Here is a 25,439-nt window from a genome sequence, read left to right on the forward strand (position 1 = left end):
TCGTTTTCTTCCAGTTTGTTGGCAGGCACGTAGTCTGTTTGCTGACCGCTGTGGATTTTATGATTTTATCTTGGCTAATTCACATTTGTTCATGTCATGCGACAGGTCTCTACTCCCATAGTTTGGCAAGTGGTATCTGGCTCTCGTGTGGGTGTGTGGTTTTAGGGAGACTCAGGATTATCCGACATCATCCTGCCTATAAAGGCTGTGCGCAGCGTCCGTTGCTCAGTTCCGTTTTTCCGCGCTTACTCAGTGCCTCGGATTATCGTTGCTCAGTTTCGTAGAGAATTATTCCATTTTCCTCGAGATATTCGATCCATACTCAATGGCTTCCTCGTCTGAACCGACGACCCCTCGGCCCGGCCTTTAAAAAATGCAGGGAAAAAATATGTCGCTGACGGACCCTCACAGGGTCTGTCTGTGGTGTTTGGGAGCTGAACACCATTGTTCTGAGTGCGAGGACTGTATGTCCATGACAGCTAAGGAAGGAGCGTAGGAGGAAGCTGGAAAAAGGTAAGACTTCTAAAGCTTCTTCTTCCTCAACAAAGTCGAGACATTCGTCTCCTCGTCACCATTCACGCTCCAGGTCTCGAAGCGGGTCCCATCACTCCTCGAGATCGAAGCACTCGAAAAGGAGACGCCAAAGATCCCCTTCTTCGTCCTCCTCTTCCTCTGTTTCACCTAAGAGAATCCCTTGCCCCACGAAACATAGTTCCCGGGCTGAATGGGAGGAATTCCGAAAAAATATGATGAGCATCTTCAAGAATGCGGCCTCGACCCCCTCGAAGACTGCCGAGAGCGATGCTCTGGTCGAAAGACCCGAAGGTCCAAAACGCTGCGAGTCGCAGCACCCGGCGAAGGAAGCTTTTCGAGCGCGTCACGAACCCTCGAGTAAAGCAAAGACCTCGAATCCTTCTTCGAAGGTTTCGTCGACGCCGAGGTCGGTGTCTTCGCCGTTGTCGAAGGGACCTTCGACACACGGGTCTGTCGACTCGACGCCATCCTCAACACCGGCGTCGACGCCAAGGAAAGTCACGGTTGCGGCGCACCCAGTGGCTATTCCCAGGTCTTCGATGACGATGTCGTCGAGATTGTCGACATCCTCAAGCAGAATTCCGATTCTATCGAGGACCTCAAGGCCTCCACCTTTGTTTTCGACGCCACGTTCGAAGCCTTCGACGTTGGCATCGACGTTTTCGAGGCCGATTACAAGTTTGGCACCCTCTGCCTTGGAGATGGGTTACACGCCCTTTGTGAGTTCAGACCAATTGAGAACAATGTCCACAATTATGGAAGAGGGAGAACTGTCTGACCAAGAAGAGACATTTGAGTTGCAGGGATCTGCAACCCCAGTTCAAGAGTTATCCTCAGAGGAACGCAGATTAAAGGAACTCCATGATTCCTTACATGAGGCAAGTGGTTTAGACACTTCCCCAGAGGTGGAGTTCTCTAGGCCAGACCCGGGGGAGCATGCTGAAACCCCTTATAGAGCCTTAATGGCCAGGATCACATAATTTATGGGGTGGTGAACACCTTCACAGGCTTTCCAACAGGATGACCTCACGGATATTCTTGATAAAGGTCCACAGGAGGATCCTGTAGTACCTTTTCATAAAGCTCTTCAAAGAAAAATCATGACTAACTGGGAAACCCCAGATGTCGTCCCGGCAGTAAATAAAAAACTGTCTACTAAATACAGGGTATCTTCTGCAGACCCGGAGTTTTTGTCCAAACACCCATCCCCAGAAAGTCTGGTGGTACAGGCACCATCTTCTACTGACATCAAGACTGCTTACCCTACCGTCCCACAGGACAGGGACGATAAAAAATACGATGCTATGGCTAAGAAAGTCTTTTCGGCATGTAGCATGGCGTTAAAATCTATTAATGCTACTTGCACCATTGCTAGATTCAGCCATACACTTTGGGGGTGTGCTTCTACAGCGGCTGACTGCATCCCGGAGGGAGAAGAAAGGGAGGCGTTCCTAAATATCATAAAGGACGGTAAAGACGCTATGTGCGAATCCCTCCAGACGGGCATTGATTCGGCTGACAGTATCAGCAGAGCAATGGCGGCAAGTACAACAACCAGGAGATTTGCTTGGTTGAGAAAGTCTGGTTTTGCCCCAGATGTGCAAGCCAGGCTCTTGAACATGCCATTTGATAGCTCTTCTTTGTTTGGGAAAAAGGCGGATGACAGTTTAGAAAAACTGCAAACATCAAAGGCAGCAGCAAAATCCCTAGGCGCTGCAATCCGTCAGACACCTTTTCGTCCCACAGGAACCTCTGCGAGAGGCAAGTCCTTTCGCTTCTACTCCGCATTTGGAAGAGGTAGAGGACGACCGGCTCAAAGGGGACAAAGAAGAACTACCCGAGGTGGACGAGGTAGATAATCAAAAGCCGCAGCAACAGCAGGTGCCTCTTTACCATCGCAATCTGCATCAGCCGCCCCAAAACCACTCTGAGGACTTCCCTCGCAAGACACCTGTAGGAGGCAGGGTAACTCAACATCTGGCGGAATGGCAGATCACGTCAGATGCTTGGGCATTGGAGACCGTTGCACAAGGTTACTGCCTGCCTCTCCTATGCATACCTATGAGTCATCCACCGTGGATCAGCTCTCAAAAAGCTCCAGATCCGCTCCTCTTGCAGGAAATTTTAGACCTGCTAGAGAAAGGTGCCATAGAACCGGTACCTGTAGCGGAGAGGAACAAGGGCTGGTACTCCCCTTACTTTCTCATACCAAAGAAAGACGGAGGACTGAGACCCATCTTGGACTTATTTCCATGTGCCAATCCATCTCAAACACAGGAAATACCTGAGGTTCGCAATTGGCAACTCTCATTATCAATTTCGAGTGCTGCCATTTGGGCTGACCTCCGCCCCGAGGGTCTTCATCAAGTTAATGTCGGTAGTGGCTGCAAGTCTAAGGAGGGAAGGGATTCACATCTACCCCTACCTGGACGATTGGTTGATCAGAGCTGTATCTTCGGAACAAGCTCAGATCCAGCTAGATCATGTTTGCCACTCCCTTCACAGACTGGGCTTCTCCCTCAATTTAAAGAAGTCACAAATGATACCATCGCAGAGACTCCAGTTCATCGGAGCGATCCTAGACACTTGCTTGGGAAAAGCCTCGCCACCAGAGGTGAGGGCTCAAGATATTCTACAGATGGTCACCAAGTTTCAAAATGCCCAACGTCTCCCAGCCTTTGACTTTTTGAGGTTGCTAGGCCTCATGGCATCCTGCACTTTCCTAGTGCCAGAGGCTCGCCTGAGAATGAGATCTCTCCAGTGGGCAATCCAAGAAGGAATCTCTCGATCGGCAGTTCACCTAGCCGGAGAGAAGAACTTGACAGCGGACGCTCTGAGCAGGCAGAGCACAGTCTCCCACGAGTGGGAACTAGCTCAGGAAGTCCTTCAAGAGATCTTCGCCCTTTGGGGAACCCCTCAGGTGGATCTGTTCGCCACCAGTGTCAACAGGAAGTTGGATCTGTTCTGTTCAAGGGAATTTCCCCCGAGAGGAGCTCTGGGAGACGCGTTCATAGTGGACTGGGAGTTTCCACTCCTGTACGCGTTTCCACCGGTCCCTGTCATTCCTCAAATGATCAGGAGGTTGAGAAGATTCCGGAAAACCATGATCCTAATTGCCCCGGATTGGGCCAGGAGAACGTGGTACCCGGACCTTCTAGACTTGTCAATCTGCCCTCCAATTCGACTTCCACTCAGAGAGAATCTGCTCTCACAGAAGGGAGGTCAGGTTCTCCATCCAGACATCAAAACCCTCAAGCTTCACGCTTGGCTTCTGAAAGGCTGAGGTACAAGGATTGGGACCTCCCTGGTGACGTTATGGAGGTGTTGCTTTCGGCAAGAAGGCCAGCAACAAAATCTTTATACCGCTGCCGTTGGAACAGATTTTGCAGCTGGTGTAGGGAAAAGAATATCGATCTCTTTTCATGTAGTACACCAATGGTTTTGTCCTTCCTACTTTATTTAGCTAATTCAGGCCTTCAAGTTGGCACTGCGGAAGAACCATCCTATTTCAAGTTACCCTTGGTAATACAGTTTCTAAAGGGGTTAACTAACGTTTATACCCCAAGACCATTCCAGGTTCCCCTATGGGATTTAAATTTAGTCCTAACTTTCCTGATGGGCACACCTTTCGAACCACTCCACTCTTGTTCGTTAAGATTTCTTACCCTTAAGACTGTTTTATTAGTAGCACTTACATCTGCTAGAAGGGTGAGCGAGTTACAAGCTCTTTCTTGTAAACCCCCTCATACAATCTTTCACAAAGACAAAGTTGTTCTGCAAGTGAAGCCTAATTTCCTCCCAAAGGTGGTTTCTGAATTTCATATCACACAGAAGATTACCCTTCCATCTTTCTATCCTCCTCCCCATCCGGGGAAAGAGGAAGAGAGGTTACACAGGCTGGACCCAAGAAGGGCTTTAAGTTTTTACATTAGTAGACTGGCTAGGATAAGACAAGCAGACCAGCTGTTTGTAGGCCACGCAGGTCACAAGCTGGGGCTACCGATAACTAAGCAGACCATTTCCAGATGGATCATTTTAGCCATTTTGGGATGTTATAAACTGGCAGGTAAAGAGCCCCCTCAAAATCTTAGGGCTCATTCGACCAGAGGTATCGCAGCTTCATCGGCCCTCAAAAGAGGAGTGCCGGTTAGAGACATATGTGCGGCTGCCACATGGTCGTCCGTCCATACCTTTACACGGTTTTACAACTTGGATTCCTCCTCCAGCCCTCCCTTTGCCCTAATTAGTTCCTCATTGTCCTCTTCTAGGCCAAATAAGGTCAGAAGGGGTGATGGGTTCTTTCGATGCCATCGATTTGTTTAATCCATCCGAGAACCTCATTCCAGTATGTGCAGGCTTTGGGACAATCCCACCACATGTGCCAGTAGTTGGCGTTCATTCCGCATTGCCTCCAGCATTTTGGACTGTTGGTCTGGTACATTTTCAATAATCTGTGTGGGTCGTATTGCCATCTGTGTAATAGTTTTATTGCATGTAGTTTGTATTGCGCGGTGATTGATATTCGGGATGGTGTTCTGCCAATTGTATCCCATGCTTGTGTGTAGAATTCTCTGTTGAAGTCTTTTTCCCATTTTTCTTTCAGGCGAAGGTTCGGGTTCTGCTCCTTGCTGATCAGCGCGCTGTACATGCTAGCTACCCCTTCTTTATTTGTATTGGCCGTGTTAAGGATTTTCTCAAACGTGGTAAGTTCTCTGCGCGTCTTGGTTTTCCATTCTCGCTTAGATAGCACGTCTTTCAAGCGTAGGTAAAGGAAGACCGGTATTGAGTGTAACTGATTGCAATGAATTTGTCCTCTCTCCAAAGCTGTCGACCCTTTCGAGTCCCACGGCAAACCAGGTTTGGTACCTGGAGTATTCTGGAATTTCTTCTCTGACGCCTGGGGCCCATAAGTGTCCCAAGGCGGATGGCCAAGTGATTACTCCCGACATTCCCTTCCCTTCCTTCCATATGTTCCACATCGTCCCCAGAATTGAGTGATCACGTTGTCTTCGTGTGAGTTTTGGTCTGGGGACCCATAGCCATTCCGAGAGTGTCGCGGGGGTGAGGTTGTCGTCGTCCAGCTGTACCCATTGTAAGTCCTTCCTGTCTCTTAGGTGAGGGACGAGGACTCTGAGCTGGGCCGCTTGGTAGTATCGTTCGATGTCGGGAAGGCCGACCCCTCCTTGGTCTTTAGGTAGTATGAGGGTTTCATAGGGTATTCTGGGTTTCTTTCTTGCCCAGAGGAATTCACTTATTGCCCTTTTCATTCGCCTGAAGAAGTTGACTGGGATCGTCACCGGGAGGGCCTGGAATGGATACAGGATGCGTGGGAGACTGACCATCTTGATACCGTTCAGGCGTCTCATCCAAGAGATTGTAAGAGATCGCCATTTTGCGAGGTCCGCTTGAAGTGTAGTGAGAAGTTGGGGGAAGTTGGCTTCGTATATGTCAGCGACGTCTCTCGTCAGGTTGATACCGAGGTATCTGAGTGTCGGCCCTCCGATGGTGAGGCCTAGTTGCTCTAGTTCCAGTTTTTGCCTTGCGTTGAGGTCCTGTAGAGGGAAAAGGATGGATTTAGCTCTGTTGATTTTGAAGCCTGATAGCGAACCGTAGTCTTCAATGATTCGAATTGCGCAGGGATTGACGTCATCTGGTTTTGTACATGGAGCAAGATGTCATCTGCATATAAGGCTAATTTGTATTCCCTTCCATGTACCCGCAGTCCCTCAACGCCTTCATCTGTTCTGAGCGATTGGGCCAGTGGTTCCAGTGATAGGGCGAACAATATTGCCGAGAGGGGGCATCCTTGCCTCATGCCACTGCTTAGCAGGAACCAGCGAGAGTGCTGAGAGTTTATTGTTACGGATGCTCGAGGAGAAGTGTATACAGCTTTGATTCCTTGTCGGAGTGTCAGACCAATTCCTATTTTCTTCAATGGTGCTTCCAGGAAGTTCCACTCGACCCTGTGAAATGCTTTTTTTGGCATCGATTGCGAACAGGACGGTGTATTTGTTATTTTCTTGACTTCGTGTATGAGGTGGAGGGTCTTGCAAGTGGAATCTGCTCCCTGTCTACCGAGCATAAATCCGACCTGATCGATGTGGATTACGGTAGGCATGTGTGTTTCGAGTCGTGCAGCGAGGACCCTTTTGTACATTTTGGCATCCACATTAAGGAGGGAAATCGGGCGATAGGAAGAGCATTGCTTGGGAACTTTTCCTTCTTTAGGGATGACCGTAATTAGCGCTTCGGAGAAGGAATCTGGGACAGCGCCGGTTTGGAGGATGTCGTTAAATAGGCCGACCATAAATGGGAGGAGGGTATCAATAAAGGTTTTGTAGAAGCTTGCCTTATAGCCATCGTTTCCTGGGGCTTTCCCTGTCGGAAGTGTTTTAATTGCAGCTTCTATTTCCTTGTTGTTGACGGGGGTATCAAGGGTGCCTGCTATTTCTTGGGATAGACTTGGGATTGTTATCCAGTTCATGTATTCTGAGATCACCTCCTCAGCTGCTGTAGTGTCCGAGGTGTACAGTTTCTCATAAAGTCGGTGAAGGCTTCGAGTATGTTGGTAGGGTGGTCCTTTCTGGGGTCGTGCTTGTTTTCTATTGTTGATGCCCATCTTTCCTGGTGTTGTCCCGGAGCCGGGCTGCGAGCAGAGAGTCTGCCTTATCCCCTTTCTTGTAGTGTTTCTGCTTCAAGTATTGGAGTTTGTGCACGGTTTGATCGGTTTCCAGTTGGCGTAGTTCTTCTCTCTTGCTATTCGCCTGCGCTATTTTCCTTTCTCTTTCCATGTCGGCGCATTGGGCGCTAAGGTCTAATTGTGCAATTTCATTTCTGAACTTATTTTCTATCAGGTGCCGCTCCTTTTTTGCCGCTCCTTCTTTAATTAGTATGCCTCTCCACGTGGCCTTGCCTGCCTCCCATACTATGTTTTTCGGGACTTCGCCTGTGTCATTCTGTTTGAAGTATTCGCCAATGTCCTTTGCAGGTTGTTCTCGGAATATCAGGTCCTTCCAAAGCATTTTGTTACAGCGCCATTTCGAGGTACGTCGGGGAAGCGCTATCTGGTTGAGGTTGGCGGTGACCATATCATGGTCTGACCAGGTTATGGGAGACGTTTTCGAAGTGGATAGGGCCTCCGTCAGGTTCGGTGTGAGATATATTTAGTCAATACTGGTGTATGTGGCATGTGGTGCTGAGTAGAATGTGAAGCCTGTTTGCTGGGGGTTCACATGGCGCCATGCGTCTCTGAGCCTGTATGTGTCCATCATATCTATTACTTATGATTGACCGGCTTCAGGTGGGTCATTCGCGTGTGGGTTACCAGCTTGTCTGTCCGTGTTGGGTTTGCCCATATGTTGAAATCGCCTCCTAGGATCACTTCGCCTTCTGCTTCAATCATGATTTTGGGGACAATATGTTGTAGGAACCTGGATTGGCTGGAGTTGGGGGCGTATATAGAGGCGAGTGTGATCACAGTGCCTTGTATTTTGCAAACCAGTACGATTGCTCTGCGGCTTATGTCTGTCCAAGTTTTCAGAATTTCAAATTGGAGTCCTTGGTTGATGAGGATGCCAACGTCGGCTTTCCTGAGTGGGCCTGAGCCCCAGTGGTCGGCACCGGTCCTGGTGTGTAGGACCCTTCTCTCTTCCCCTTTGATATATCTAGTTTCCTGTAGGAAGAGTATGTCGAGATTCACCCTTTTGAATTCCCTGGTCACGAGTGACCTTTTGGTGGGGGAGTTGAGTCCCTTAACATTTAGTGTTCCAATTTTGATTGTGCCGAGCCTGTCGCTTGCAGTGATGCAATTATTGGCCATTGTTGTGGTGTCCTGGTATGCTCACAGGGTCCCATTTTTATCAATGTATGCCAAGCGATTGAAGTATTTTTTTTAATGTGCCTGGTCGTCTTGAGCTTCAGTGTTCTAATGTCCCCTTCCCACTCCCTCAGTATTCTGAATGCCAATACCCTCCTTCCTCCACCCCCTTTTCATTCTTTAGCCATTGTAGCAAGGGGTGTCCTTGTTTTGGTGGCGTCCAATTCGGACTGGGTAAGAACTGTCAGCCCGGCGTCGGACCACCGGTGGGAACCGCTACCGCATGGTCCTTATTGCAATTAAAAACATCATAACGTTTTGAGCCCCCTTCCCGCCTCCCCCTCCCCCACCTAACACTTGCAACTCAACATTAACTTTCACAAAAGGATATTGGGTGATATACGCTACTTTGCTACACATCGCCAGTTGTTCGTTCCGGCCCCCTCACTAGTGGGGATCCCCTTCGAGAGTCTGGCCTCTTGGCGAGGCGGCGTAGGGCCTCTATTTCTTGACTGTGGCTTTTGGCGTGTTTCCCTAGTCCCATCTCTCGGGTGTAGATCATTGATCTGTTGCTATCATTTGTCGTTTCTTGATCCTTTCACTCTTTTTCGTCTTGGTCCTTGGAGTTCCCATCGCGTTCTGTTTTGTTCAGGTTCTCCTCGATCTCTCTCCATTGGGCCCGTTCCTAGGAGTTCCGCGGTGCAGTCTCGGATCTCCTCCTCCGTCCGTATCTGTATCCTCTTGGTCCCATGTTCAAAATTGAGAGAAAAGGGGTATCCCCATCTATATCAGGTGCCGTATTCTTTGAGCCATTTCGTTAACGGATTACAGAGGCGTCTCAGGGCCAATGTGAGCGAGGATAGGTCCTGTGATATAGTATGTGGGCTCCTCCGAGGGTAAGGGGACCTCCGGACCTGGCTTTCTCCAAGATCCTGGTTCTATCCTGGTACCGATGGAATCTGGCGAGAACTGATCTCGGGCCACCTGGTGGCCCACCAGCCCTATGTATTCTCTTTTGGGTTCATCGATGTCTTCGTCTGCCGTGAGGAGTTTGATGATGTCATGAATTGTTTTTTTGAGGTGGTCTTCTGTTTCCCCTTCATGTTCCGGAATGCCGAAAAATTGTAGGTTGTTTCTCCTCTCTCATTTCTCTAAATCATCAATTTTTAGTCGAAATTCCTCCTATTTTCTCGATCTCTCGTATTCTAAGGTCCATTTGGGTTTCAAGGGTATCTACGTAGGCTTGGTTGTTCTCGACCCCTTCCAATCTCTCCTCAATATTGTCCATTCTTTGTGTTATCTTGTCTATTGTGCCGCCTAGATTGGCTGCCATGCTCTTAATTTCGTTCAGGAGGGCTGCAATGTCGCCCTTGGTGGCTGCTGCACCTCTCTCCAGTGTATCCATTGTCTTTGTTTTTGTTTCCTGAGGTCGGTTGGGGTAGCGTATATGTGTATCTGGCTAGTTTTCCCTTAATGTTCATGGGGTGATTGTTGTGACAGAGTAGGCACACGCCCCTACTTCGGGGGCCCAACCCTCTGCACTGCAGTGTGTACGAATGGCTTCAGGATGATTCCAGTTGTTGTGCGGAAATCAGCACCACTGTGTGAGTATGTGGTGAGTGGGAGATGTGAGGATGTCCTTAGTTGGCTTCGGACGATGACCGGGTTGTTTGAAGCAGAGGTTATTTCGGTGACACTCTGATTCCTAGCACCTTGCTATGTTTCCGTCTTGCGGAGATGTGATGCTCGGTTATATTCCGGGCGATCTCGTGTGAATGAGTTTGCTGTGGGTTATGCTCTGAGGTCAATGTTTCTTTTCGCTCCAGAGGGTGGGGAGTGTGCAGGTCCCCCGTGTTTAGTCTTGTTACTAGCACAGTTGTGGGTCCCTGAGTGAGTGTGCAGAGGTCGTAAAAAAAGTGGGGGGGCCTCTTATCACTTTTGCATGGCTTCCTCGTTGAGCATGTAGCTAGGTGTGTGTCTTCAATATTGGCTCTGTTTCCTGGTGGTCCCAGCGGGTTGGATTTATGTGTGGAGCATTTGTTGGAGTATCTGGAGCGCTTTGATAGGATGGGCGGGTGTAAGTTCTGGTATAACTCCGGCTCGGTATTGGGTCAAAATGTGTTTAGAACAGATGCGGCGGCGTTAGGGTTCGTTCTGCTCAGCCGGCCTGGTGAAGCTATGCTGTTGGGCACTGTTATGACCAAAGTAGGAACACCACAATTATTGACCTGCGGAGGTAATTGCCTGCTCCTGAATTGTCCATAAACTGCGTTGTTCACTGCACCCACAGGATTCTGGGGATTGGAAGGGTTGCTGGGGAAAAACTAAGGCCACGCAGTGTACGTGCTAGGTTGTTTCCACTGTGGTTGTATGCCAAAGGCAAGTTTCTCCTACGTGGCCCCCATTACAGACTCACACTCAGTTCAAAGTGAAGGGTTTCTCATAACTGCAGCATGTTCTCCACCGTGAATCTTCCTTTCTTTTTATATGGCCTTACAGACACAGAGAATGCGGCCGATATGCACTCTTACGTATGAGGTCCACTTGCTTTTTTCACCTCGCAATTCGCCAGAACGCTTATAGGTGAAGAGGCATGGCGAATCACACAACCTTTCCTGCTGTGTGATTAGTGTTCTGGGGATCTGCGGGTGTCTTGGCTCCTCTATCTCCACCTGCGCGCCGCTGATTGTCAGTGGGGGCCGGCTCAGTTACGGTGCACCCGTGATCGGGGGCCCCCAGCGGTTGCCACGTAGCAGGGTCCTGCTGGGCTCAAGTAAGGTTGGGGTCGGGGTCCGAGGGTCTTGGGGGGCTCGCCTACTGTGAGTCTTGGGCGGGCGTTTTGCAGTCTTCACTGGCGCGCAGGCCGGAATCCACAAATGGGAGGTCGTTGTCAGGTTGCCGCCGAGTGAGGGTTTGCGCAGCTCTCCTCCTACGGCAGGATGACACACTCGGTGATCATAGAAGACGTCCTGCGGGCTATTCTCTCTGACGATCGCCATCTCAGGCGATTTGTTTCGGGGCTGCTGCGTATGTCTTCCTGAAGTTACTTTCACTTTTGCTCCGACCTGTGAAGTTCCCCTTCAGAGTGATTACTTCCCTTTCCATATTCTGATTCTCTTCAGGGTTTTCTCTGGGGGAGGGGCGGTGGTGGGGTGGATCTTCACGCACCTTCTCCTCAGGTTTTCCGGGGGGGAGGGAGTCATGGGACAGGGGCTCAAATCTCGTCAGGACCCACGGTGGGGAGCTCACACAGAGTTGAAACTCATCTGTGCGCCCCCTGGTGGCCAACCCATTTTGGTTTTTTAGATCCAGTAGAACTGTCTCTGTACTGTGTCTCGGTCGGAAGCCTGATTGTCTTTCCCCTAGCAGCTGGTTATTTTCGAGATGGGATTGGACTTGTGTGTATGCAATTCTATCTATGATTTTGAGTAGAAAGGGGACTGTGGTGATGGGCCTATGAGTGGGGGTAGTGGGGTCTAATGATGGTTTCTTAAGGAGTGGGGTTACCCAGGCTTCTTTGATGTTGGCTGGTATGGTGCTAGCGTTAAATGAGGCATTGATGAAATTGGTGATGATGGGCGCAAGTATGGGGGCACATTCCTTGACTAGTTTGGCGGGGAAACTGTCTTGCTTACAGTTAGGTTTGAGAGAGGCTATGGTTTTGAGCACCAGGTCTGTGTTCACTGGCAGGAAATGGAACTCTGGGATGTTAGTTGTGGTGTGAGTCAAAGCTAACATAGTTGACTCAGAAGTGGGTGTCAAAGGTTTCCTGTGCATTGCTATTTTATTTTGAAGTGTGTTTATCTTAGAGGCTAGTGCGTCCTGGGTGGTGGTACACCATTCCTTGTTCACTTTAGCTAGGCTAGGAGGGGGGGGATGGGAGTTTCTAATTCTCTAATGATGGAGAATAGCTCTTTGCTGTTTGAGGAGGCATTAGTGATGCGCAAGTTCAGTGAGTTGGCTTTCTGGGTAAATACTTCCAATTTGTAGGCTATGGAAATTAGCTGAAGTTCTTACTTGCTGGTGGGATTTTTCCTGAAGAGGTGTTCTAGTGCCCTTTTTTTCCTTCTAAGTTCGATGAGGTCATTGTTGAACCAAGAGTTGCTGCATTTTAGCTTTGGGATTTTGGGTCTGAGAGGAGCTATTTAATCGATAGCTGATTTAAGACGCGTAGTGTAGAGCGATGTTGTCTGGGTTGGTGTCCACTAGGGGGTGCCCATTAAGTAACTTATTTAGCACGGGGGATAGACTTTCGGGTGTGTTTTCGTGCATTTCTCACTAGGATGGGTGCCGGTGGGGTAGTGGGTGGACTAGTGACCTTAGTTAGCATGATGTTGAATTTAATGAGGGAGTGATCTGTCCAAGACATTTCAAGGATCTCTTCTAAGTGGACTGTGGTGTTCAGTGTAAGAATCCAATCTAGGATTTGCCCTTTAGAATGGGTGGGGGAGTTGACAATTTGTGAGAATTGCATTTCTGAAGATGCATTGTGGAAAGCGGTGGCTTTATGGTCAGAGATATCATTGTACCCTAAGTTAATGTCTCCTAGGAGTTTGAATTTGGTGTTGGGCTTCAAGTGGAAGGTAATAAGGAGTGGTAATTTGGTGTCTGGGTTGCTGGTTGAGCCGGATGGGGGTTGCATACTACCTCCACCACACAACCCCCTGGGCAGTGGACATGCAGTACTGCCCAAAAACACATCAATTTCCTTCTGGCAGTTCTCAAGGCTTTTCAATACTTTCAGCAAACCTTTCAGGGCAAACAGTGCAAGTCCTCAGACGGCACCACTGCCATGTTCTACATAAACAGGCAGGGAAGCACACACTCTCCAAATCTGTCCAGGCTATTTTATAGAAGTGGGCACTCAAGCAGAACATGTTCCTAACCTCTCAAAACATTCCAGAGGAACTCAATGCTCTGGCTGACACTCTAAGCATATACCCTCTACCAGAAGAACACGAGTGGCAACTCAACAGATATATTCTAGATGGAATCTTCTCCCAATGGGGCCATCCCCCTTTAGACTTAAGCCTAAACGTGCAATGCCCAGACTTTGCGTCCAGGTTTTCCCCAACCAGGGTCCAAGGGGAACGCCCTGTGGATGAACTGGTCAGGGAAATGTGCTCATGCTTTTCCTCCAACACCACTCCATAGCAGCATAGTGCACAAGATGCACCAGGAACAAGCTACTCTAATCCTGGTTGCTCCTATGTGGGCACAGCAACCTTGGTTTCCACATCTGCTCAAACTGCGATGTGCAACCCGTTCAAGCTCCCGTGCCCTTATGACATGCTATCACACCACAGGGGAGCATCTCTTCACCCTCGTCCTCAACGGTGTATGGATATCCTAAAGGAGGCACGGAAACCCAACACCACACACTATTTCAACAAGTGGAAGAGATTTGTGCTATGGTGCAGGTCACAATCCATAAACCAAAGTAAATGTTCCCCAGCTAACGTTTTACATTACCTGCTTTACCTACTAGACTCCGGCCTAGTATTCAAGTCCATCAAAGCACTCTTGGCAGCTCTGCCTGCTTACACCACTTCACAGAACACAGTGTCCTGGTGGAAAGTTCCTGTCATTAAAGCATAAATGGAATGGGTAAAGAGACTATACCCTCCCATCTTCAACACTCCACAGGGTTGGGATCTTAATATTGTGCTCTCCAAACTCGTGGGTCCACCCTTTGAGCCTATGCATAAGGCCAGCCTAAAACATTTGACTTAAAAAACTGCATTCCTATTAGCCTTCCCCTCTATAAGACGAGTCAGTGAGCTACAGGTTTTGTCCGTACAAGAACCTTACTTCATAATCCACGAGGACAAAGTTGTCCTCAGAACACACCCTAGGTTTTCACCCAAGTTCATTTTAAAATTCCTTGTTAATCAAGCCATAGAACTTCCTACCATCTTTCAAAATCCATCTAACTCTGCTGAAAGAAGCCTCCATACACTTGATGTACGGAGGGCAGTCTTGTACTATGTGAACGAAACTTAAACCCCTAAGGAAAATAGACCAACTCTTTGTTTCCATAGCACCTGGGAGAGAAGGCAATCATATATCAAATGCCATCTCCAAAGTGCATACAGCTCTGCTATTCCCTATCCAAAAGAGTTTTACCTTTCACTCTAAGGGCTCACTCTACCAAAGGTACCAGAGCTACCTTAGCCTTCATTGCAAATGTCCCTCTAGACGCCATTTTCGCCATTTGCAATGCTGCTACATTGAGCTCCATTCATACTTTCACACAGCTTTATTGCATAGACACTTGCTCTAAAACAGATTCACAGGTGGGAAAAGCGGTTCTAAAACTTTTATAGGCTGCTGTACCTTCTCACATCCCACCTCTTTCGGCAGATACTGCTCGCTAATCTATGCAGAGCATGTGTTCTAAGCAGATCCACAAGCCTCAGAAGGGATACATTCCTCACTGTAATCGTATATTCGAGGGGATTGGGTCCTCCGACGTATTCCATATCTATGACATGTAATCACCACAGCTGTGCTGCTTCGGAAACTTTTTCGGCGTCTGCGTCCTGCGTCGATGACGTCGATGCGCCGCCGTCGAGGACCTCCTCCGACGTCCGACGTCATCCGATGTGATAAGTAGGACGCACGACGCCAGTAGCCTCAGTTCCGTTTTTTCCGCGTACGTGTTGCTTCGTGTTTCTCGGTTCTAGCCTCGACTCATTGGAGTTCTGTTCTTTCTGGTTCTTCGAACCTGTTAGTTTGTGAATATTCCTTCGACGAGGTCTTCCACTTCGTCTTCAACCCCGCGTCCGGGCTTCAAGAAGTGCGGGGAGTGTGGGTCCAAGATGTCGGTGACTGACTCGCACGATGCCTGCCTCTGGTGTCTCGGGGAGGCCCACGACACGGATGACTGTGTCGACTGCCTGTCGCTCACGTCCAAGGCCTTACGCGAACGTAAGAAGAAATTGTCGGTAGGTCGGGTGTCCAAGCCCCGGAAGTCGAAGTCGGCGGGGCTTTCGACGGATGATTCGAGGGGTGACTCTCCGCGTCATCGTCGGAAGTCTCGTCGGTCTTCTTCTAGGAGTCGGTCTCGCCACTCCTCAGCCTCTTCGAGGCATTCTCGGAAGCGCCGACACCGGTCGCCTTCCAGGTCCTCTTCAGAGGACTCTGCCCGGCACGTCGGTTACCCCACCAGCCGTGCGACGCCGGAGGAATGGGCTTCCTTCGGGAAGAAGATGTTGGCGATTCTTGAGTCGCAGGGTACTCAACCGTCCGCGCCCCCGAGTGGGGTCGGCCGTGAGAGGTCGAGAGCCACCGCTCGCAAGAGTGGTCGGCGCGAGTCACGGGAGAGGTCCCGTTCGGACAAGGGGGCTCGTTCTCGCCGTACCCGTTCCAGGTCCCGGTCCTCGACGCGATCGAGACCGTGTGCACCTGTGATGTCTTCGAGGAAGTCATCGACGTCTGAGGCGTCGAGGGCGTCGACAGGCTTTCTCGAGGCTCCGGCTCCGAGGAAGTCGTCGAAGCCGTCGACGGTCAGGTCGTCGAGGGACACGCTCGGGGCTCCGGCTTCGAGGGCTGTGTCGACGCCGCCGATACGGGAGGCGCTGCATCTGACGTCGACGCCGATTTCCTCGACGTCGACGCCGATCCTCTCGGCGCCGTTGCCGGTTTTCTCGACGTCGGCGCCGATTCTCTCGACGCCATCGACGCCTTTCGTGTCGGAGGTGCCCCGTGTCTCGGGTGTTCCCCCTAGGAAGGCTCTGGTTAAGAGCAGGCACTCTCGGGTGCCTTTCCACCACTTGGATTATATTTCAGAGGCGGATGAGGATTCGGATGGCCTGGTTCCTAGTCAGGTGCCGGATGACATTGTCTCGGGCCATAGTCAATTTGACGATTTGAGGCAGTCGCTGCATGATGCCAGTGGACTGGACACCTCTCCGGAGGTGGAATTTGGTCGGCCTGAGCCTGGCTCCCATGCCGATTCCTCATACCGGCGCCTTATGGCTAGGGTGTCTGAGTATCTGGGATGGTCTGCTCCCCCAGGGGAGTTTGTGCAGGATGATCTGACGGACATCCTTGATGTTGGTCCCCCAACTGACCCGGTACTGCCGTTCCATATGGCTTTACAGCGTAGGGTGGCGGCGGCTTGGACTTCTCCGGAGAGTCTCCCGGCAGTGGGCAGATCCTTGTCGCGAAAATACCGTCCAGCCAGTGGCGACCCCTGCTACTTGACCAGGCACCCCACTGCGGAAAGTTTGGTGGTGCAGGCGGCCACGGCGCCGGCAAAGCAGGCGTCGTACCCTACCATCCCTCCTGATAGGGACGACAAACGTTTTGATGGCTGGGCGAAGAAGGTGTTTTCTTCTGGTGGTATGGCGCTTCAGGCGGCCAACTCCATTTGTGCCTTGTCGCGTTTCACGCACACTCTGTGGAACTGTGTTGCGTTAGCGGCTGAACATGTTCCCGAAGGGGACGAACGGGATGGTTTCCTTGCTATGGTCCAGGATGGTAAGGATGCCATGTGTGAGTCCGTTCAGTCGGGTTTGGACTTAGCTGAATGCGTCAGTAGGTCCATGGCGGCGAGCACCGTGATACGCAGGTTTGCGTGGTTGCGGAAGTCGGGGTTTGCTCCTGATGTGCAGTCCCGGCTCCTCAACATGCCCTTTGATGGTGAACATCTTTTTGGCAGCAAGGCTGACGAGAGCCTTGAGAGGTTGCAGACCTCAAAAGCTGCAGCGAAGTCGTTGGGCGCTGCAGTTCGCCAACCTCTGCCTTTTCGTCCTAGGGGACAGCAGTGGAGGGGTGGCTCCTTTCGCTATTACTCGTCCTTTGGTAAAGCGAGAGGAGCTGGCAGTCAAAGGGGCCAACGCAGGGGTACCAGAGGTGGACGACAAGGTACCCGTGGTGCCAAGGCCGCTCGGGCAGTTGCCTCTTTGCCCTCAGGTAACGCCGCAGCCGCTCCTACTCAGTCATGAGGCCATGTACCATGGTTCGCCGGTTGGGGGAAGGCTGGCGCAGCATCTTGTAGAGTGGCGTGCCATTACTTCAGATGTGTGGGTTCTGGAGATCATAACCCACGGCTACTGTCTTCCCTTTCGGCACAGGCCTTGCGACAATCCTCCGGGGAACCTCTCTTTGAAGTGTCCGGATCCGCTCCTTGCGCAGGAAATTCAAGCCCTGCTGGAGAAAGGCGCCATAGAACTGGTGCCTGTAGCGGAGTGGAACAAGGGATGGTATTCCCCTTATTTTTTGATTTCGAAGAAAGACGGGGGATTGAGACCCATCATGGACTTGCGCGGTTTGAACAAACTCCTCAGGAAGGACAAGTTCAAGATGGTTACTCTCTCTCAAGTCCTCCAGGCCCTTCAGCTTCAGGACTGGTTGGTGTCACTCGACCTCAAGGATGCTTACTTCCATGTGCCGATCCATCCCAAGCACAAGAAGTACCTGAGGTTCGCGGTTGGCGACTCGCACTTTCAGTTTCGGGTCCTGCCGTTCGGTTTGACCTCCGCCCCGAGGGTTTTCACCAAGCTCATGGTGGTGGTGGCAGCGCATCTCAGGCAAGGGGGGATTCACGTCTACCCCTACCTGGACGATTGGTTGATCAGGGGGAGCTCTCCCGAGCAAGTCCTGGATCATCTGTCCGTCGCCTGCCACTCCCTTCACAGGCTGGGCTTCTCCCTCAATTTAAAGAAGTCCCATTTGACGCCAACACAGAGGCTCCAGTACATCGGAGCAGTGCTCGACACTTCCCTGGGGCAGTGTTTTCCTCCCCAGGTGAGGGCTCTTCACATTCAGCAGATGGTGCACAAGTTTCAGCATGCCCAGACGCTCCCGGCGTTCGAGTTCTTGAGGTTGCTCGGCCTCATGGCATCCTGCATTCTTCTGGTGCCAGAGGCTCGCCTGCGGATGAGATCTTTGCAGTGGGCACTCAAGACGCAATGGTCGCAGTCCTCCGGCAGGATGTCGGACCCGGTTCAGGTGCCGCCCTCGGTCGCCCGGGACCTTCTGTGGTGGGCCGTCGAAGGCAACTTGATGAAGGGGGCTCCATTTTGGCTACCCTGGCCGGAGGTGACGATCGTGACGGATGCATCCCTCACGGGATGGGGAGCTCATGCCAACGGGCTGACAGTCAGCGGTCGTTGGTCTCCGTCGGAGTCCAGACTCCATATCAATCTGTTGGAGCTGAGGGCCGTCAGGCTAGCCCTGAAGGCTTTTCTGCCGACTGTGCGAGGAAAGGCTGTCCTGATCATGACGGACAACACTGTGGCCATGCACTACCTCAACAAAAAGGGGGGGGCAGGGTCACTTCCTCTGTGCAGGGAGGCGATGCAGCTCGAGTTCTGGGCCATCCGGCAGGAAGTTTCGATCTCGGCAGTTCATCTGGCCGGAGACGAAAACGTGACGGCGGACGCTCTGAGCAGGCAGAGCGCGATCTCTCACGAGTGGGAGTTGGCTCAGGAGATTCTCCTGGAGATCTTCGCCCTTTGGGGGACCCCTCAAGTGGATCTCTTCGCCTCCAGTGTCAACCGGAAGTGCGAGAGGTTTTGCTCGCGGGAATTTCCTCCGAAAGGAGCCTTAGGCGACACGTTTGTGGTGGAGTGGTCATTCCCGCTGCTGTACGCGTTTCCTCCAGTCCCCGTCATCCCGCAAGTGCTGCGGAGGTTACGGAAGTTCGGTTCCCGGATGATCCTCATTGCTCAGGCGTGGGCTCGGAGGACGTGGTACCCGGACCTTCTCGACTTGTCCATCTGCCCTCCACGTCGTATTCCCTACCGAGACGATCTGCTCTCACGGGAGGGGGGTCAGGTTCTCCATCCAGAGGTCGGATCCCTCAACCTTCACGCTTGGCTTCTGAAAGGTTGAGGTATAAGGATTGGGACCTCCCTGAAGACGTGATGGAGGTGTTGCTTTCGGCCCGAAGGCCCGCAACTAAGTCTCTGTACCGTTGCCGTTGGCGTAAGTTCTGCGACTGGTGCAGAGTTCAGAATGTGGATCCTTTTGCATGTGACATCCCCATGGTTCTGTCCTTTTTGCTTTCTTTGGCCCACAGGGGCTTGCAAGTGGGTACCGTTAAAGGTTACCTGGCGGCGCTGTCCATCTTTAAGCGCTCATCTGAAGAATGTTCTTACTTTAAAATCCCTTTAATTTCACAGTTTCTGAAAGGGCTCACTAATGTGTTCCCTCCGTCGCCTTTCCTGGTGCCCGGTTGGGATTTAAACCTTGTTCTTAGGTTTCTTATGGGTGCTCCGTTTGAGCCTTTACATTCTTGCCCTTTGAGGCTGTTGACTTTGAAAACTGTGTTTTTAGTTGCGGTTACTTCCGCTCGCAGAGTGAGTGAGTTACAGGCACTTTCTGTTAAGCCACCCTTCACTGTATTTCACAAGGACAGGGTTGTCCTTCGAGTTCGTCCTTCTTTTCTTCCAAAGGTAGTGACGGAATTTCATTTGGCCCAGAAGATTGTTCTTCCGGCATTCTATCCTCCTCCGCATCCTGGTAAGGAAGAGGAGAGGCTCCATAGGCTTGATCCTAGGAGAGCTTTGAGCTTTTATGTTTCTCGCATGTCCCGGGTCAGAGTGGACGATCAACTCTTTATTGGTTACGCTGGTAAGCGCTTGGGGCAAGCTGTGACGAAACAGACTTTGTCACGCTGGATTATTTTGGCCATCTCGGAGTGTTACCGCTTGGCGGGTAAGGACCCACCGGCTGGCTTGCGGGCCCATTCTACCAGGGGCGTGGCTGCATCTACTGCCCTGCAGAGGGGTGTTCCTATTCGCAACATCTGTGATGCTGCCACCTGGGCTTCAGTACATACATTTGTACGGCATTATTCCCTCGATTCCATCAGAGGGCAGGATCTGGCCTTTGGCAAGGCGGTCCTTTGCTCTGCTATTTGATTGGCTATTCTAAATTTTGTTTCTAAATTCTTTCCCTCCTCCTTGATTTGGTACTGCTTTGGGAGTCTGTCATAGATATGGAATACGTCGGAGGACCCAATCCCCTCGAAGAACAAGTTACTTTCTTACCTGGTAACGTTCTTTCGATGGGATGGTCCGACGACGTATTCCATATCGCTCCCACCCTGCCTTCCCCGCTGCAGAATTTCTGTTGCGATTGCAGCTTACGTTCCGCAAGGCTTTGTGTCGGACTGGCGGTTGACTAATGTCACACGTTCTGGGGGAAAAAACTACAACTGAGGCTACTGGCGTCGTGCGTCCTACTTATCACATCGGATGACGTCGGACGTCGGAGGAGGTCCTCGACGGCGGCGCATCGACGTCATCGACGCAGGACGCAGACGCCGAAAAAGTTTCCGAAGCAGCACAGCTGTGGTGATTACATGTCATAGATATGGAATACGTCGTCGGACCATCCCATCGAAAGAACGTTACCAGGTAAGAAAGTAACTTGTTCTTTCAGATGCTTGTATCTGCTTAAATTCACATGCGCCCAGCCCACCCTTCTTTTGCTTCTGGAGTGAAAGGTGCATAGAGGTTTTCTGGTCTATCACTGTTTTCTGCTTTATCACATCTGTACTTGTGCTACACTTATGCAAACAATCTGACGGACCTCGACGCGTGAAGGACCATGGGTACTCTACACGTCACACTAGGGATAGTATTACTAACTCGCCTTGTTGACGTCCGTTTTTGAGTTTAGAAAACAAATCTTGTAATACTCTGTGACTACCACTAGATGTCAGACTATCCAGAGCCTGTGAATTTAAGCAGATACAAGCATCAGAAATATGATTACAGTGAGTAATGTATCCAATATATCAGACAAATCGCTTCAGCAAATATTTAAGAGGGTCCTAGACAACCATGTATGGAGACACTACGCATGATGTTGATTCCAATCGGGCGTCGCACATTGGAACAGGACACTTGGTCTTAGCCTGGGATGTGGTGCTAAAGTTCACAAAAATCACACATTTTAATATTGGGCGGCAATCACCAATGGGGTGATAATGACAATTGAAATGGAAGCAATGCACTTGGTAAACCTTCTAGTAAAACGTATCCGAAGCAAAAAAGGAATAGAAATACTTTTTGAATTAGGATGGATAGCACCCAAGCTAAGGTTTCCCCTGCAATGTTCCCTTAACCCATAAATAATCGAACTCTGAGGGGATAGAAAGAAGCAGCCGGTAGTCGGGGATAAGAGGCAGCAAACTGAATCAAAATCTGACCTTCCCTCACAAAATAAGAGGCAAAAACAGATTTTTAACCCTTTGCAAAGGCCTAAAATAACATTCGGATTTTGACAAACAATGTGTGTTTAATTAATGATATACATATAATTTATCAAAGTATCAGGGATGTTATATTACCATCAACCATAAGGTAAGGTATCACCAAAAGCATACAGTTCACAAAGCACATTGAAAATGAAAACCCAGTGCAACCGAATTCACACATGGAAAAGTTGAATTTTTTCTAGTTTGCAGTTTTAAATGTAAAACGTTTTTTTTTTCCTTCAAAAAATGGGTGAAAAACACTGAATCAGAATGCGGTTTTTGGGCAGGGTGATGGGTGCACTGCACAGGGACACTACAGAAGTGAAAGGAGGGCTATACCTGGTGAATTGAGAGATTTGGAAGGTAGAATGAGGTTCGTTTTTAGGAAAATAGAGCAGTTCAAAAGAAAAAATCGGTTTTAAAAATGAAAGGCAAATTTTACTTAAACTAAATTATTTAGACTATATTGTTAAAGAAAGCCACGGTACGTTCAAAGATTGATTTGTGACGTCAACCTTTCCCGCTGGGTTCTGATCTATGTGGGAATTAATTTAAATTACTCCAAATATTACTAATAAGTTACAAGATAAGGTGAAGGAAAAAGTGTGCTAACACTATGAAACAAGAACAGAGTGCACATAAAATTAGAACAGTCTAGACAAGTTATCAGGTTATGGATAGGGTTACTTATAGAGTGGAACAAAGACAAAAGTCAAGATGGGGTAGACTGTGTTATAGGATGGGGGATACTCACAGTCTGCTCTTAATTTTGGGATTAGGAACAGTCAACCATGTTCTGGACTCCCGGGCTCGGGTCACGGCGGGCATGCAGTTAGTGGACAAAAAGCCAGGCTGATCTCGGGATGCTTCCCCAAAAAAATACCACAGTTTTTCGGTTTGGTTATTGGGATTCCTGGATTGAGACCTTGCTGGGATAGTCAGCTATGCTTTGGCCTTGCAGTGGAATCAGCTATGCTTTGGCTTTGCATTGGAATCTGGAATCAGCTATGCTTTGGTTTTGCAGTGGGATCTGGAATCTGGCAAGATGAATGTAGAAGATCAGGAACGCAGGCGCAGGAAATTCAGGAAAGCATCTGTCCAGAGTTTTGTCAGCCACCCTTTTTATAGAGCATGGTCATATCATAGAACTATACGGTAGGACAGGCTAAGCTAAGCACGCCTCTAAACCACTGGATTGACCAGGAGTGATGGTTACCGCCTTCCTCTCAACTGGTTGGGTTTCAAGAGCATAATGTCAGATTTATGATGCAAGTTTTACATTGTCCAAAACCTCCCACAGTTACTTTAGCTAAAATCCTGTTTTACCACAAATGGCACATTTGTACAGTTGGGGCCTTTTAACAAATTACATAAGCAGGTTACATATTTTATGCAGAACATGCCAGTCCAACTCTACAATTTGTAAAACATTGTTTTGCCCTTCTGATAATTTTGTAATTTTTAGTATGAAATATTTGGTCTAAATTTTTTTAACTTTACATGTGTGTATGGTTTATCATCAGACATGTCGGTATTACATTTTACATTGGCATCATGTACACTTTCCTCGGAATACCCAATTCTCTGCCATTTCTATTCCCAATATGGGAGTGAAGGCTACAATGTCTTAAATTAAAACCCACAAAATTACATTAAAACTGTAACTTTTTACATTCCTGCAAAGTCTGGTTGCAAAGATAAGCCTGAAAAGTTTCTTAATAAAAGAGCTGTTTAAACCAAAAGGTTTGCATTGTCCTGCAAATATGGTCATGCCTTTCCAGGCTACCCTCATTAGCCCAGGGTTGTCATGGAGTTTTTCTTTGAAGCTTCTTGTAGAAGTCACAGGGAGTTGTGATTTTCTTTTTCACATACTCCTGTCCCAGAATTTCTATTGCAAGAGGCCTCAGCCCAGACGGAAGTCTGATGAGTATGTGAACTTTCTTTGTCTTGGTCAGTCAGTTTTCCAACCTAGTATTTATCGGCCAAGTGTCCTGGAAGTTTATGGTGGTTCCCTTTTGGGTGAAGCCTTAGATTTGCCAACAGGAAAAACCTGTTCTGGAGCTTGCAAAAGCCATCCAATGCAGTTTAATTCCTTTATTTTCTTCTATTTTGTCCTGAATCAAAAACAAGCCTGTTGAATAAAACATCCCCTATGTTTCACAGCGCAAAACTCCTTCACATTGCTAGATAAGGGCAGGACCTTATCCAACATACACTTTTAGTATTTTTCTTTCTTTGCAAAAGTACCTTTTAAACATGTGGTGACTGCTGGCATTATCCTTACAAATTCGATCTTCCCTCTGAATTCCCACATTGTTTTGTAGCCAGAGTTAGTTTCTTGTAGACAGCAATTTGTTAAAACACAGATGCACTGAAATTGACATAGGCCCAGAGAGCCAGGGACTTTTTGACGCCTTGATCCTTGACATTTTTTAGCCAAAGAGTAAAGCGTTTCACGTGTAGCTGAAGTAAAGCTTCTTTTGATTTCTTCAGATCTGAACAACAGCCTTTCATTCAGGAATACGGCTCTTTCCTTCTGGAGCACAATGTGAATGTGGATGAGCATGGCAAGGTCTCATTAATAAAAGTATTGTGATGAGGAACAGAGGAAAAAGAGCATTAGAGCGGCATCATTTTTAAATGAAATATTTCCCTTTTGCAGATGGGAACTTTGGGCTTGCAGCAAAGCGGCGCTGCTTTTTCACTCCCCTTCTTTTGTACATGTTAGACCACTCCGGCAGGCTTTCCCAGTGTGCCCCCTTGTTCCATCCTGCCCAATATGTGCTTGGCAAGCTGGTGCAGCCCTCTTTTTGTAGCTGAAAAACACAGTTTTGCTGTGATACAAGGGTGCTCACAGGAGCCAGCGCAGCCATTTTGCTGCTTCTGATGAAGTGCAGCTTGGTTATGGAAGGGAGTACAGCTGAGTGGGTAAATATATCCCACAATGATAATTGGAGATTTTAGAGCAATTGGGTGCTACTTTAAATTTGCTTCAAGAGAATCCTGGGAAGGTAAAGAAAAAGATATGGGAAATGGATTGGGTACGAACTATTAATGAGTGTTGGCAGCTTTCATACCATCATTACATTATTCCAGAATGCAAACCTTTTTTCAAACTTCCACGATACTTATTGAAATTCCCTGATGCTGGTTAGAGAAGACATTTTCTAAAAATCAGACATAATCTTCTCCCCTCCTATGAAATAATTGGCACGAGGACCTGTATCCCACATCTGGAAAGGTGTTGCCTTGTCTGCAAAATTAGGGTATTGGAGTCTTTATTCTATTTGGCCATGGAAAGCCCAGCCTTGGGCAAGCTGAGATTAAAATACCTCAGCAAATTTACTCAAGCCTTTAAGACGACTTCACTTGGAATGCTTTGGATGAATATGCTTGAGGGTCGTCAAATTTCTTGTAAATTAAATCTGACACATTTTTTAGAAATGTTATTTAACATGAGTCTGATCTAGCATTTGTATGTTTGACTTTTTGGCAAGAATTCCATATTAGATTTTGGTGCTGATGTAATATAATGAAGTGAGAATATGTTCTTCATCTTCCCTTTTTTATTTCTTTCCCTTTCCCCGAATTTATGTAGAAAAACACTCGGGAACTGACTGTATTAGACAAAGGTTTACATTTTTTGTAACCTGTTTTATTGATAGGCAACCCTCTTAGACTACATGGCGGCAGGTTCTTGTGAACTCCTTTTTGTTCTTGCAAGCGGAAGTGGCAAGAGATGCTTATATTCCGTCCCCTTATTTTATTGTATTTGTGTAGTTTTATATGACCTAATTTACGACATACTTGGCTGCTTTTTATTTTATTCCATTTAGTTTTCTCATGTGTTTGTTGTTGCCTTTTCGCAAAAAG

The 25,439-nt window shown here is 48.8% G+C and overlaps 1 protein-coding gene across 1 annotated transcript in view; it reads left to right on the forward strand.

Annotated features, from left to right (window-relative positions):
- Positions 1 to 25,439, forward strand: part of LOC138453321 (ribonuclease H1-like) — a 971,047-nt gene that overhangs the window by 394,664 nt on the left and 550,944 nt on the right. The gene's annotated exons all lie outside the window — the stretch shown is intronic.

This window comes from Ambystoma mexicanum, chromosome 4p (assembly GCF_040938575.1).
Source record: "Ambystoma mexicanum isolate Mex_15411 chromosome 4p, UKY_AmexF1_1, whole genome shotgun sequence".
NCBI lineage: Eukaryota > Metazoa > Chordata > Amphibia > Caudata > Ambystomatidae > Ambystoma > Ambystoma mexicanum.